Below are 13846 nucleotides of genomic sequence, written 5' to 3' on the forward strand. Positions count from 1 at the left end.
AATGCCCTTGTGCTGACTGAAAACTTCGATCTATATACAATATACATATACGTTTAATTGTCCATACGCGCCTCGATGGCTGGCGTCGAATGTTCCTGTCATGGCGACCTTAACCTGACAGGACAAATGCCATCCCGCAAGGAAAAAATTATTTGCCAGTAAAGAAATACCAATATGAAATCATGTGCGTCTTTTCGTTTGGTACGTTTTGACGATTTCCATATCTTCTGACACAGCAGATATACCCAGTAAACACTTTACAGACCAAAGATGTAGAAAAGCCGAGCCCGATATAGTAGATATTAGATCTCGGCAGGTCGTAGAAAGGGGGATTCTGTGTCGACTCGATTTAATGTCTTTTCCATGTCCTTCAATAATGTATAAATATTATGCAGATGCTACAGCCTTTAAACATGGTGAGTAGAATGTAGATCCTACATTAGAAGAAGATCCTGATATAATAACCTGTTTTCTACCACTGGTCATAACCTGATCACGGCTGCGTACACACACCACATTATCTACTACATATTAATCACATTTGCGGTAATTTAATTGTAAACGAATTGGCAATAATGCCGTTGTAACAAATGAAACGAACGAACGAATGCCGTAAAAAATGAAACGAACGAACGAATGCCCGAAGAAAGAAACTGAAAACAGTCAGTATAATCAGGTTTGATCTTCTGATGAGCTGGATAAATAACCCTCTGGCTTTTTCTTTTCAACACCCTGCAGAAATAAAATGAAAATGACGATTAATAGCTAAGACAAATGAAAATGACGATTAATAGCTAAGACAAATGAAAATGACGATTAATAGCTAAGACATTCTTACTGCGAAAATGGCAGAGGTAACGAATGACTCCTACATTTTTTTCGCCCATACTTACTAAAATGGATTTGATTCTGGACTATTTCCACTCAAGTTTTCAAGTTTTATTATTATATTTTTTATTATTATATGACTAGAGAACTGACTTCAATCGCCACTTCTACTTGATTATCAAGATCAACGATGACTACTTCAGCAATCTTTGAAAACAGCCACTAACACAAAAAGAATTCTTGACTAAAATTTCTTCACATTCTGTCAAAAATGATCAATTCAACAATCCAAATGAATTAGTTATTTGGCAGCTAGTTGGAGAGATATATACTCAAGTCTAGAAAGTGGAATGATACTCTGCCTGGAAAGCTGAAGACCTAACAATATTGTGTACAGAGAACAAAACATTTGAGTGGCTGCACTGGTATAGACATTAACAAATTATTAGAATTGACAGCAAGATAACCAGCAAGACATTAAAATGAGAATTAGTGCAGTTTCTTAGGCTGTAGTGATACTCAGCCAGAAAAGTAATTGACCTAGCAGAGAGCAAAACGTTGTAAATAAAGCGAGCGAAACCTCCGACAAATGATACGATAAAACATTAGAATCGACAGTCTTACTAGAAGCAGAATAACAATCATGAGGGGTTTGAGAACAGAAGCCCGGGAAGTGACCATCAGAAATTACTGCATATACTGGCCGAACAAATCCATGACCACTAACAAATGGTCTTTTAATAGTCAATATTGATACCAAATGACACTACCCCTATTTCACCGCAACATTTAGCAAATACAGCGCTGGAGTCAACCTTACATAAGCGCTAACCAAACGCCCTTTAGTTTTCCCACCTAATACTTCGCGCTTCGCGGATGGAAATACGCATTAAAGCGAACGGACGCGACTTGTCACACTCTTGCTATTTCTGCTCCTTTTTTCTCTTCGTTCCTCTTCTCTGTCGCTTCCGCTTGAGGAGAGAAACAGTCGACCGCGTTTACGTATCGTGAATTCCCGGCTTAAGGGTGATTCTTCCTCCAATGGTCAGCACCTTGAAAATTGAGAACAATGTTGTTGCAAAATGCATGACAATTAGAAAGTTACATCATTCTAATTATTCCAGTTATGGCCGTGAATCGTTACAAGTGCGGTAACCATAAGAATTATTACTATACTTCAACTACAAATACAATATATTGTATAAAATAATTACCAATTCTTTTACGTTGATCGAGTCCCAAATAGATGAAATATGTCAAAGAATTTGCTAAAATTTTTTGTATAATTTGACAGATTCCGAAATCTTCTCAAAGTGCACCTTTCAAAAATTTGATATCAAGACTCCCAACGTTTTACAATTCGAAGTTGGATGGCTTTACCAATACAAGCGAACAGTTTGTATCGCAATTAACAATTATGTAGAGAACGCTGCGAGACATGCGAGTAGGCCTACCCTAAAACGTTTCTCTGACATGGACATTAGGGCCCTTAAAAAATGACTTTTTTCCCAAATCGTTCTGGCTACTTGATAAAATTGTTAGGTTACCTAATTCAAGCCTACACACCAAATTTGGTTCAATTCCAACCAGTAGTCGCATTGCTACAGGAAAAGAAAGTTTCTATTTGTTATATATAAATAAATAGAAAAAAATTGAAAAATTTCTGTTCACCCCATGAAAGTGTTAGGTTATGTATAGAAACGATGTTCATCAAATTTGGTTCGATTCAAACAAGTGGAAGCGGAGTTATTGCCATCAAAAAATTTGGATTTGAATAAAATAGTATTTACGGTGGGCACCACTACAATAAATAATTAAAGAATTGTGTCACGCTTTCATACTGTTTTACGCAACCATTGTTATACACTGCATTGTTGCTGTTGTTGTATGTGGGGTTTATGGTGCTTAACTACTAAGGTCTTGTGCACCAGACCACGTCGAAAATATTATATCCGCAAAAATTAGATTAATCGGGTGGCTAATACGAATTCAATAACAGTCTGAATTGTATATGGACTGGATAATAGGGCCCGTACTGTCATGTCGACATGGTTCCGTCTTGCCGCACTCTTCAAATATTGTCTCTGAGACGCATATACTGGGCACTCAATCAGAAAGTGTTCGACGGTCTCTTCGGCCATGCACGTGCGACACAGGCCATCTTCGTGGCACTTTATACGATAAAGATGCGAATTCAGCCGACAATGACCCGATTTCAACCTCAGGATTATCGAGGAGTGCCTTCGTGAAAAATTCAGCGGCGCAGGAATTTCTGTGATGGGTGCGTGTATTCTGTAATATGCTGACCCGTCATGTGACGAGTTGAAGTATTCAATCCATTTCTCGCGGCATATGGATGCTATGAGCGTTTTCACTTCTGGAACAGACAGTTCGACCGATTCTCCAATGTCATCTGCGTGATCCGTGGATGCAGCCGCTCTTGCTAGTTCGTCAGCCGTTTCATTTTCCCCAACTCCCATGTGGCCAGGGATCCATATCAAATTTGTCTCCACTCCTTTTCTGTCGAGATCTGCGCACAACTGAATAATATCATATATTAGCTTGTTATTAGTAGAGCCGGCGTTAATGGCTGTAAGGGCACTTTGACTGTCCGATAGGATGGCGAGTTTTCGAGAACCTAGATTTTCTTTTGCCCAGGTTAAGCCACGCAGAATTGCAACTAATTCGGATGAGAATACTGATGAATATTTACTAAGAGATTCGCTGTGAGAAAACTGAAATTCTTCGACTACGAAGGCTGCACCACATTGATGAATAGTTTTTGACCCATCGGTATATATTTTGCATGGTTCGAGTACATTTCTGTGATGTAACGATTACACTTTGACATGGCAATTGTGGGTAGGTCAGACTTTACATTTCTTGATTTTAGGTGCAAATCTATTCGACAACATATTTCCTGCCATGGCGGGCGAGGAACTACTACTTGGTTCTGTAGATTGATTTGCATGAGATTCGCATTTCTAGTTTTCATATTAAAGGTCATAAATAGCGTCGAGTCCGGGAAAATTTCGTGCCAATAATCATCAATTACTGTTGCGCACGGGTGGTTCGGCAATGACGCTATAACAGTTCTATAATTGTAGCATGCTTGCAGATGCCTTATTGGTATGGGTGGTTCAGCGCAGTAATGTTGAAGAGCGAAGGCTGGAGTACTCTTCATTGCCCCGTTGCATATCCGTAGAGCGGTATTCTGAATTTTTTGGATCGAGTTCATAACATATAAGGGTGAAAACAAATACGCTTCGAATCCGTACTCGATTACCGATAGGATCATAGATCTGTAGACCGCTAGCAGGCAAGGCGTGGAGGCACCCCATGTTGTGCCGCTGAGCATACGTAGTAAGTTCATTCTTTTTAGGCATTTTTCGACAACAGCATCTTTGTGCAAACGATAAGTCAGTTTAGAATCGAAAATAATTCCCAAGTATTTACAACTTTTCTTTATTGGTAGTTCTGTCATACCTATTGAAAATTGAACAGGTGGTAGTTTTCTACGTTTAGTGAATATTATTGCAGCAGACTTCTTGACATTGACCCGCAAACCCCATTTTTTACACCATTGATAAAGGTTGATTAACGAGTTCTGCAATTTTGACGAGATTGTCATTACATCTAAGCCAGTTTCCCATAGGCAAGCGTCATCCGCAAATAGATTGATACTAGTATCGATTACATCGGGGAGGTCATTCATCATAACCGTAAAAATTATCGGACTGAGAACACTGCCTTGTGGAATCCCATTATCTAAGGAAAACGAATCGGATAAGCTGTCACCTACCCGAACTTGGAAAGTACGGTTACAGATGAATGAATAAATCCATCTCAGCATGTTACCAGAGATGCCCAGTTTGTGGAGCTTGAAGATGACGCCTTCTCTCCAAACGGTGTCGTAAGCTTTTTCCAAGTCTAGAAAAGCTCCAACTGTAGATCGTTTGTTCCAAATGCCTTTGTAGATATCGTCATGCAGGGCTAAAATACAATCTGTGGTAGAGCGTTTAGTCCTATAGCCGCATTGAACTGGCGAAATCTGTTTTGTACTCTCTAACCACCAACGTAGTCTATTAGATATCATCCTTTCCATTATTTTACACATATTACTTGTTAGGGATATTGGGCGATAAGAGTCCGGATCACTAGGTTTTTTGTTTCCTTTTAGTAACGGTATGACTGTTGAGTGACGCCAGCTGGCAGGACAGTTTCCATTACTCCACGTAGCATTGAACGATGAAAGCATACGGTCGAGACAGAGTTCGTCCAGATTGTTGATCATCTGATAACATACGCCGTCTGGTCCCGGAGATGCACTTTTTTTCGCTTTCAGCGCTTTCTTCAATTCCCTCATTGTGAAGGGATTATTCATGTCTGAAGCTTGATCGGTTTGTACCAATATCGGTTGAAGCGTTTCTCTTTCGAATGCTTTCCGTCTGGCCACAGATTCAGAATCGACGTTATCATCGCTACTGAATGAGGCGAATCTACACGCTAATGCATTTGCTTTGTCCTTATTGCTTGTAAGTATGCGATTTCCAGATGTAAGACAACTAATCGTATTCCATGATCTGGATCCGGACATCGATCGGACGGCTCTCCAGACCTTGGATAACTTTGTTGTATTGTTCAGAGATAAACAGAATGATTCCCAGCTGGACTTTTTAGCGGATTGTATCACTCTTCTAGTTTCCGCTCTCTGCTTTTTGAACGCTATAACAAGGTCAATGTGAAACGAGGTCTTCATTTTCAAATAAGCAGCCCGTTTCAGACGGATAGCTCGGGCACACGCTTCATTCCACCAGGGAATGCTACATTTTCTATGTGGTTTCGTGACTGGAATACTGATTCGAGCTGCTGCGATTATTGCTTCTGTGATATCTTGTATTGTCACGTGCTCTTTATTGCACAACAGAGAGAGATTCCGATTAGCTGACCATCGAAATTCGGACCACTTTGCTTTGTGTATAGCCCAAGATTCACAATGTTGCGCCGTCACATTTGCTGAGATCGAAATATGATTGAAGATCAAAAAATGGTCACTTCCTAGAAGATGATCCGTGACCACTGTCTCAATCTTGTGTCCTATGTCTTTGGAAGCAATTGTTAAATCAAGCAGTGATGTTGCGCCAGCGTCATACGATATGTTTAGTCTTGTTCCTATATTGGTGTTTATGACTACCAAATCTTTGTCGTCTAATACCTCATACAGATGTTTTCCATACCGATTACCATCCTTAGCACCCCACAAGGAGTGGTGTGCATTGAAGTCGCCCACCGCCACGAATTTAGAGTCACAGAAAGAGAAACACGTTTTCATAAGCTGCAGAGAGACTGCTTTATTGGGTGGTATGTAGATATTCATGATGGCGATTTCATCCAACTTTATGAGTTGCGCCTCTATCGGGGAAATATTGGGAACTTCGATTTCGTGGTGGCGTATATTTTCTTTCACGAACAAACAAACTCCCCCGCCGTGGATGTTGCGGTCTTTGCGTATTAAATTAAACCCAGGAATTTTCGGAACATATCGGCTAATCAAGTGTGTTTCCTGTAAGGCTATGATCTCGGGGCATTGTTGCTGTGTTCTGGCTCCATTGATGTTATTTCTAAATTCGACATTAATGCGTCATAATTCTCCATCTGGTTTTGAATTCAACTCTGTTTTGCTTCCTTTATCGTGCCGGTAGCTCTTTAATTGGCACGCGAAAAGTTCTTCGGGTTTCAATAACGTTTATCATGAAGGTACTTTTAAAAGCAGTATTAAAATTTTGTACCACCAACCAGTTATTAAATTACTATTTATCTTCAAAGTAAATGCTCATTGCATGAAGCAGGGTTGTAAGACTCGAGTCACGATTTTTTGTTGACTCGACTTGACTCAGGTCATCTTCTCACAGTACGGAAATGACCCGACTCATTGCGCATGACTTGAGACTCAGACGGCAAAGACCGACATTTCATGATTGTTTCAAAGAATAGTACAGCAAATCACTATTGGGATTACGTCTATTGATACTGGTATTTGAAAATGCGGCCAGAAACTGCTAAAAGTAAGGAAAATTCGTATATTATAAATGCGACCCACTCGATATCACAAAAAAAAATATAAAAAGATAAAAAGTTGGTTTAACAAGACTTAAATTGGAAACTGAGCAGCTAACACAATGACTTAGACTCTGGCTCGAGTCCTAATACCATAACTCGGACTCGGCCCTCTGACTTGACTCGGTGGCGAATTGAAAATATGACTCGAGTCAAAACTATAAAAGTGAAATTGACTTGCGACTCGGAGCCTTGTGACTTGGTTACAACCCTGGCATGAAGCCTCAATAGTTACATGAGTGGGGTGACTAGACAAAGAACACAGTCACATTTGCAGCATATCATGAATGTCTCTTACTATATGTGATCTTGTTCAAATGGAGGTTGATGAAAGCGTATTTCCCATTCTTTCCGACTCTGCTATAATTACACCAGACTGGCAACCTTCTTCGTGATGCTTCTTGCTGACTGACCAATATTGTCGCCGGCAACGGTACGAGTGCAAATGTCTGATATCTCAATATAGGAACAGAATTAGTTGACTGTTCATGACCCTCCACGTTCAGAGTTGCATCTCAAAGATGCTAAAATAAGCCTAAATATAATCCAAGCAATACGATCGTCCACTTTGACTGACTGAATTTCTAAAAATAATAAACATAACACCTTGATAGCTTCCACATCTTACGTTTATATATACCGTCTGCTATCGGCACAACAAAGTATTTAAAAATAACAAAACAGATTCAACATACCACATATCTTGCAATTGCTTTTGCTTTCATTCAATATGTCATCAAACTTCTTTAAATCCTCCTTTGTGGTGAGTGGCTTTGGAATTCTTCTAGGATCAATTCCGATATCGTTTTATCATATACAATCTATGGCGGAATAAAAGTTTCGGATAAGTTCTAAAACGAACACAATTTTCCACACAAAAGTCAATTGCCACACGAAATGCCAAATGCTACGGTCTCATTTTACAAGGTATGGCGAGGAAACGTAGTGGTACGTTCCATTATAGCTAAACACCAATGAATTGCGGGTTCGAGCATGACACGTCGACTCCATAATTCCTACTGAAGTGTTGGCCGTTTATCTAGGCTCCTCCTCGCCATCTGATCCGCATAGCCATGTCTTAAAAAGCCTAGGAGTGGCCCGTGCTATAAGTGGGCAGATGGTTGCCGATGAACTCGGCACTTGGTTAATTCAGCCCTCGGGAAATTTTTAAATGAAGTGTATTTACAGCTATTAATATGAATTATCAAACTAATAATAGTATTATCAAGTGATTCGTCAATGTTGTAAGGAGGTCAGGGCATCCGTAGATCACGCAGTCACGGCGTGATTAGATCACGGATTGCGTAGCCGCGGGAAATAACGCAGCGCTCATATACCGACCACGCGCGGTCTGCTTGGAATCGATGGCGTGAATGAATATAACCACAAGACCATCCTACTACGTATTTTAGACATGCCCTCGACACTTAGAAAATCAGAACCTAATCGAGATGATCCCGGATGATCCTTTTACGGTTTTGTGTTTGTTGGGCCCAGCAAACACAGTACAGACCAAAGATGTAGAAAAGCCGAGCCGATATAGTAGATATTAGATCTCGGCAGGTCGTAGAAAGGGGGATTTTGTGTCGACTCAATTCAACGTCTTTTCCATGTCCTTCAATAATGTAAATATTATGCAGATGCTACAGCCTTTAAACATGGTGAGTAGAATGTAGATCCTACGTTAGAAGAAGAAGATCCTGATATAATAACCTGTTTTCTACCACTATGGGCTTAACCTGATCACGGCTGCGTACACACACCACATTATTTACTACATATTAATCACATTTGTGATAATTTAATTTCAAACGAATTGGCAATAATGCCGTTGTAAAAAATAAAACGAACAAACGAACGAATGTCTTTAGAAAGAAAGTGAAAACAGTCCTTATCATCAGGTTTCATCTTCTGATGAGCCAGTTAAATAACCAGCATGCGGCCTTTTTTTTCAACACCCTGCAGAAATAAAATGAAAATGATGATTAATAGCTAAGACATTCGTACTGCGAAAATGGCAGAGGTAGCGACTAACGAATGACTCCTACATTTTTTTCGCCCATACTTACTAAAATGGATTCGATTCTGAACTATTTCCAGTCAAGTTTTCAAGTTTTATTATTATATTTTTTAATATTATATGACTAGAGAACTGACTTCAATCGTCACTTCTACTTGATTATCAAGATCAACGATGACTACTTCAGCACTCTTTGAAAACAGCCACTAACACAAAAAGAATTCTTGACTAAAATTTCTTCACATTCTGTCCAAAATGATCAATTCAACAATCCAAATGAATCAGTTATTTGGCAGCTAGTTGGAGAGATATATACTCAAGTCTAGAAAGTGGAATGATACTCTGCCTGGAAAGCTGAAGACCTAACAATATTGTGTACAGAGAACAAAACATTCGAGTGGCGGCACTGGTATAGACATTAATAAATTATTAGAATTGACAGCAAGATAACCAGCAAGACATTAAAATGAGAATTAGTGCAGTTTCTTAGGCTGTAGTGATACTCAGCCAGTAATTGACCTAGCAGAGAGCAAAACGTTGTAAATAAAGCGAGCGAAACCTCCGACAAATGATACGATAAAACATTAGAATCGACAGTCTTACTAGAAGCAGAATAACAATCATGAGGGGTTAGAGAACAGAAGCCCGGGAAGTGACCATCAGAAATTACTGCATACTGGCCGAACAAATCCATGACCACTAACAAATGGTCTTTCAATAGTCAATATTGATACCAAATGACACCACCCCTATTTCATAGCAACATTTAGCAAATACAGCGCTGGAGTCAACCTTATATAAGCCCTAACCAAACGCCCATTAGTTTTCCCACCTACTACTTTGCGGATGGAAATACGCATTAAAGCGAACGGACGCGACTTGTCACACTCTTGCTATTTCTGCTCCCTTTTTCTCTTCGTTCCTCTTCTCTGTCGCTTCCGCTTGAGGAGAGAAACAGTCGGCCGCGTTTACGGATCGTGAATTCCCGGTGGGTGATTCTTCCTCGAATGGTCAGCACCTTGAAAATTGAGAACAATGTTGTTGCAAAATGCATGACAATTTGAAAGTTACATCATTCTAATTATTCCAGTTATGGCCGTGAATCGTTACAAGTGCGGTAACCATAAGAATTATTACTATACTTCAACTACAAATACAATATATTGTATAAAATGATTACCAATTCCTTTACGTTGATCGAGTCCTAAATAGATGAAATATGTCAAAGAATTTGCTAAATTTTTGTATAATTTGACAGATTACGAAATCTTCTCAAAGTGCACCTTTCAAAAATTTGATATCAAGACTCCGAACATTTTACAATTCGAAGTTGGATGGCTTTACCAATACAAGCAAACAGTTTGTATCGCAATTGACAATTATGTAGAGAACGCTGCGAGACATATGAGTAGGCCTACCCTAAAACGTTTCTCTGACATGGACATTAGGGCTCTTAAAATATGACTTTTTTTCTCAAATCGTTCTGGCTACTTGATAAAATTGTTAGGTTACCTAATTTACGCCTAAACACAAAATTTGGTTCAATTCCAGCCAGTAACCGCTTTGCTACAGGAGAAGAAAGTTTCTATTCATTATATAAAAATAGATAGGTAATAAAAATTTGAAAATTTTCTGTTCACCCCATGAAAGTGTTAGGCTGTCTATAGAAACGATGCTCATCAAATTTGGTTCAATTCCAACCAGTGGAAGCGGAGATATTGCCGTCGAAAAATTTGGATTTGAATAAAATAGTATTTACGGTGACCGATTCTTTGTTTACTTATTAAAGTTGTGCTCACCGTAAGTACTATTTTATTAAAATCCAAATTTTTCGACAGCAATAACTCCGCTTCCACTGGTTGGAATTGAACCAAATTTGGTGAGCATCGTTTCTATAGGCAGCATAACACTTTCATGGGGTTAACAGAAAATCTTCAAATTTTTCATTATTCATTTTTATATAATAAATAGGAACTTTCTTCTCTTGTAGCAAAGCGGATACTGGCTGGATTTGAACCATATTTTGTTTGTAGGCTTAAATTAGGTAACCTAACAATTTTATCAAGTAGCCAGTATGATTTGAGAAAAAAAGTCATTTTTGAAGAGCCCTACTGTTCATGACCGTCCACGTTTAGAGTTGCATCTCAAAGATGCTAAAATAAGCCTAAATATAATCCAAGCAATACGATCGTCCACTTTGACTGACTGAATTTCTAAAAACACCTTGATAGCTTCCACATCTTACGTTTATATATACTGTCTGCTATCGGCACAACAAAGTAGGCCTATTTAAAAATACTAAAACAGATTCAACATACCACATCTCTTGCAAACTTCTTTAAATCCTCCTTTGTGGTGAGTTGCTTTGGAATTCTTCTAGGATCAATTCCGATATTGTTTTATCATATACAATCTATGGCGGAATAAAAGTTTCGGATAAGTTCTAAAACGAACACAATTTTCCACACAAAAGTCAATTGCCACACGAAATGCCAAATGCTACGGTCTCATTTTACAAGGTATGGCGAGGAAACGTAGTGGTACGTTCCATTATAGCTAAACACCAATGAATTGCGGGTTCTAGCGTGACACGTCGACTCCATAATTCCTACCGAAGTGTTGGCCGTTTATCTAAGCTCCTCCTCGCCATCTGATTCGCATAGCCATGTCTTAAAAAGCCTAGGAGTGGGCCGTGCTGTAAGTGGGCAGATGGTTGCCGATGCACCCGGCACTTGGTGAATTCGGCCGCACAAACTCGGCACTTGGTGAATTCGGCCCTCGGGAAATTTTGAAATGAAGAGTATTTACAGCTATTAATATGAATTATCAAACTAATAATAGTATTATCAAGTGATTCGTCAATCTTGTAAGGAGGTCAGGGCATCCGTAGATCGCGCAGTCACGGCGTGATTAGATCACGGATTGCGTAGCCACGGGAAATAACACAGCGCTCATATACCGACCACGCGCGGTCTGCTTGGAATCGATGGCGTGAGTCACGGGCCTGTGTCGTGTAAGTTTTGAGAAGATGGATCTTGGCGTTGTATGTGAGATCAAAACTGTGGAACATCAAGCGGCGCTTCTTCGTTTATCGATCACGACAAGCCATTGTTCCTCATCAACAAATGTTTCGCATGATCACGTCAAAATAAATTATTTTTTGCCTTTGGAGAGACGATTCCACTCTGGGATTAGGGTGTCTCGATAACACGGTTGAAGGATCCCAAGATTACGAGATCTACCACGAGCCACGACACGTTTAAATTTCCTTTTTGATACTGTTCATTCATACTAAATGCATTTCTAATGCGAAGGTGTTCTAGTGCCAATTCCTCCAAGGGCCGAGTTCACCAAGTGAAGAGCGTCGTGTTATTTCCCGCAATTACGCAATCTGTGATCTAATCACGCCGTGACTGTGTGATCTACGCATGCCCTGACCGCCGTACAACATTGACAACCACTCAAAGTGCCAAGTTCACCGGCAAACATTCCAGTAACCAATCATGGTGACCGGTACCGCTACGAGATCTACCACGGCCGAATTCACCAAGTGTCGAGTTTGTGCGGCCAAATTCACTAAGTGCCGAGTTCACTGGTAATCGGGCAGATACGGAATAATAATAGGAAGAACCGACCTGGTGTAAAATGACCAGTGTAGTCGAACCACCACCATGAACACCACAAACAAACAAATAAACATCTAACAAGGAAAAGAAATTACCTTTGCAGCCTTTGACAAACACAGTTACCATTGAAACCAGCAATTAAGGTCTTATTCGAAAGCAGAATAACAACTGTTTTAGTGGACATATCAAATCAAATGTTGGAAAGTTCATGTAAAATAGCCCAAAATATTATCTTACTGTGACCATTAGGGTTGTTCAGAATTGACCGACTTTCAAAAAGTCGTGGTTTTCAGTCCGATTCCCATGCCTTACACCATAAAAACATATTCTAGCTACTTTTTTTCGTAATTCATCCCTTGCATCCGTGTGCATTTTGAGCTGGAAGAATATCGGCTAAAAATAGGGGATTCCCCTAAAATTTGAGTGTCGCTATTCGGACTAGGCTAGTGAACGTCATATATAAGCTGGGTTTATGCAGCCATTGCGGTTTGGAGTGCTACATAACCTTACTATAGAAAGTATTGCCGGTTCAGGACACCATTTCATGTCCCACACTCCCTTAGAACTCCTCAAAACTGCCTGAGACTGATAGTCATTTTGTTGGATCACATATCCTACACTCGTGACTCCTCAACCCTACCAGAGATTGTACATCAATTTCCGGGATCACCATGTGCAAGAATACAACTGTGAATGTATCATTCACTCACAGCCACATTTTAAACATCACATTGTTCACAGGAAACGAAACAATAAGGAAAAGAAATAGATCAACTTGGCAAATACTACTTAAATCAGGTGGATGAAATGGTTGCTTTAGAGAAATCGGCATCTGTTCCCGTGATCTCCCACGGCTTGTAAGAGGCTCGCCCGCTGTTCTTTGTCATCTGTTTTTAAAGCATCAAAGTCGGTATTCAATTTTACCAAACGCTCTGCTGCGTCTTTAACTACTTCAACACTACAGTACTCACAAATTCTTAAGCAGTCACAAAATGCGGATCAGTATGCCATTTCGAAACTGGAAGACCCAACTAATCATGTTCAGTATGTATAGCATCGAATAGAAACCACGATTCCGGTCCAATCAAATCAACCATACTCATTGACTCAGAGACAGAGTCAGAGATTAGACTCAGAGGTACACATCTGCGAAATTGTTCAAGAATTGGCATTTGCAGCAATTTAGCAGCCATCGCTTCCTTCACTTTGTCAGGAATCTTTGGTTTAGCCGAGAACATTGTAGATACCACCGTTT

At 39.7% G+C, this 13846-nt stretch overlaps 1 long non-coding RNA gene across 3 annotated transcripts; it reads right to left on the bottom strand.

The window, feature by feature from the left end:
- Positions 1-712: 712 nt before the first annotated feature.
- Positions 713-12812, bottom strand: LOC145448354 (uncharacterized). 3 transcript variants are annotated; one of them, XR_013917884.1, is made up of 4 exons: positions 12687-12812; positions 11284-11378; positions 9798-9983; positions 713-732 (listed from the first exon to the last, which is right to left on the bottom strand). It is a non-coding gene; the product is annotated as an uncharacterized LOC145448354 (long non-coding RNA). The 3 variants fall into 3 exon arrangements; XR_013917883.1 differs by lacking the exon at positions 713-732 and adding an exon at positions 8731-8904; XR_013917882.1 differs by lacking the exon at positions 713-732 and having other exon boundaries at positions 8731-9983; positions 12687-12810.
- Between the last annotated feature and the right edge of the window lie 1034 nt (positions 12813-13846).

The sequence above is a fragment of the Botryllus schlosseri genome, chromosome 10, assembly GCF_051294905.1.
Source record: "Botryllus schlosseri isolate E-star chromosome 10, Bs_hap1, whole genome shotgun sequence".
NCBI lineage: Eukaryota > Metazoa > Chordata > Ascidiacea > Stolidobranchia > Styelidae > Botryllus > Botryllus schlosseri.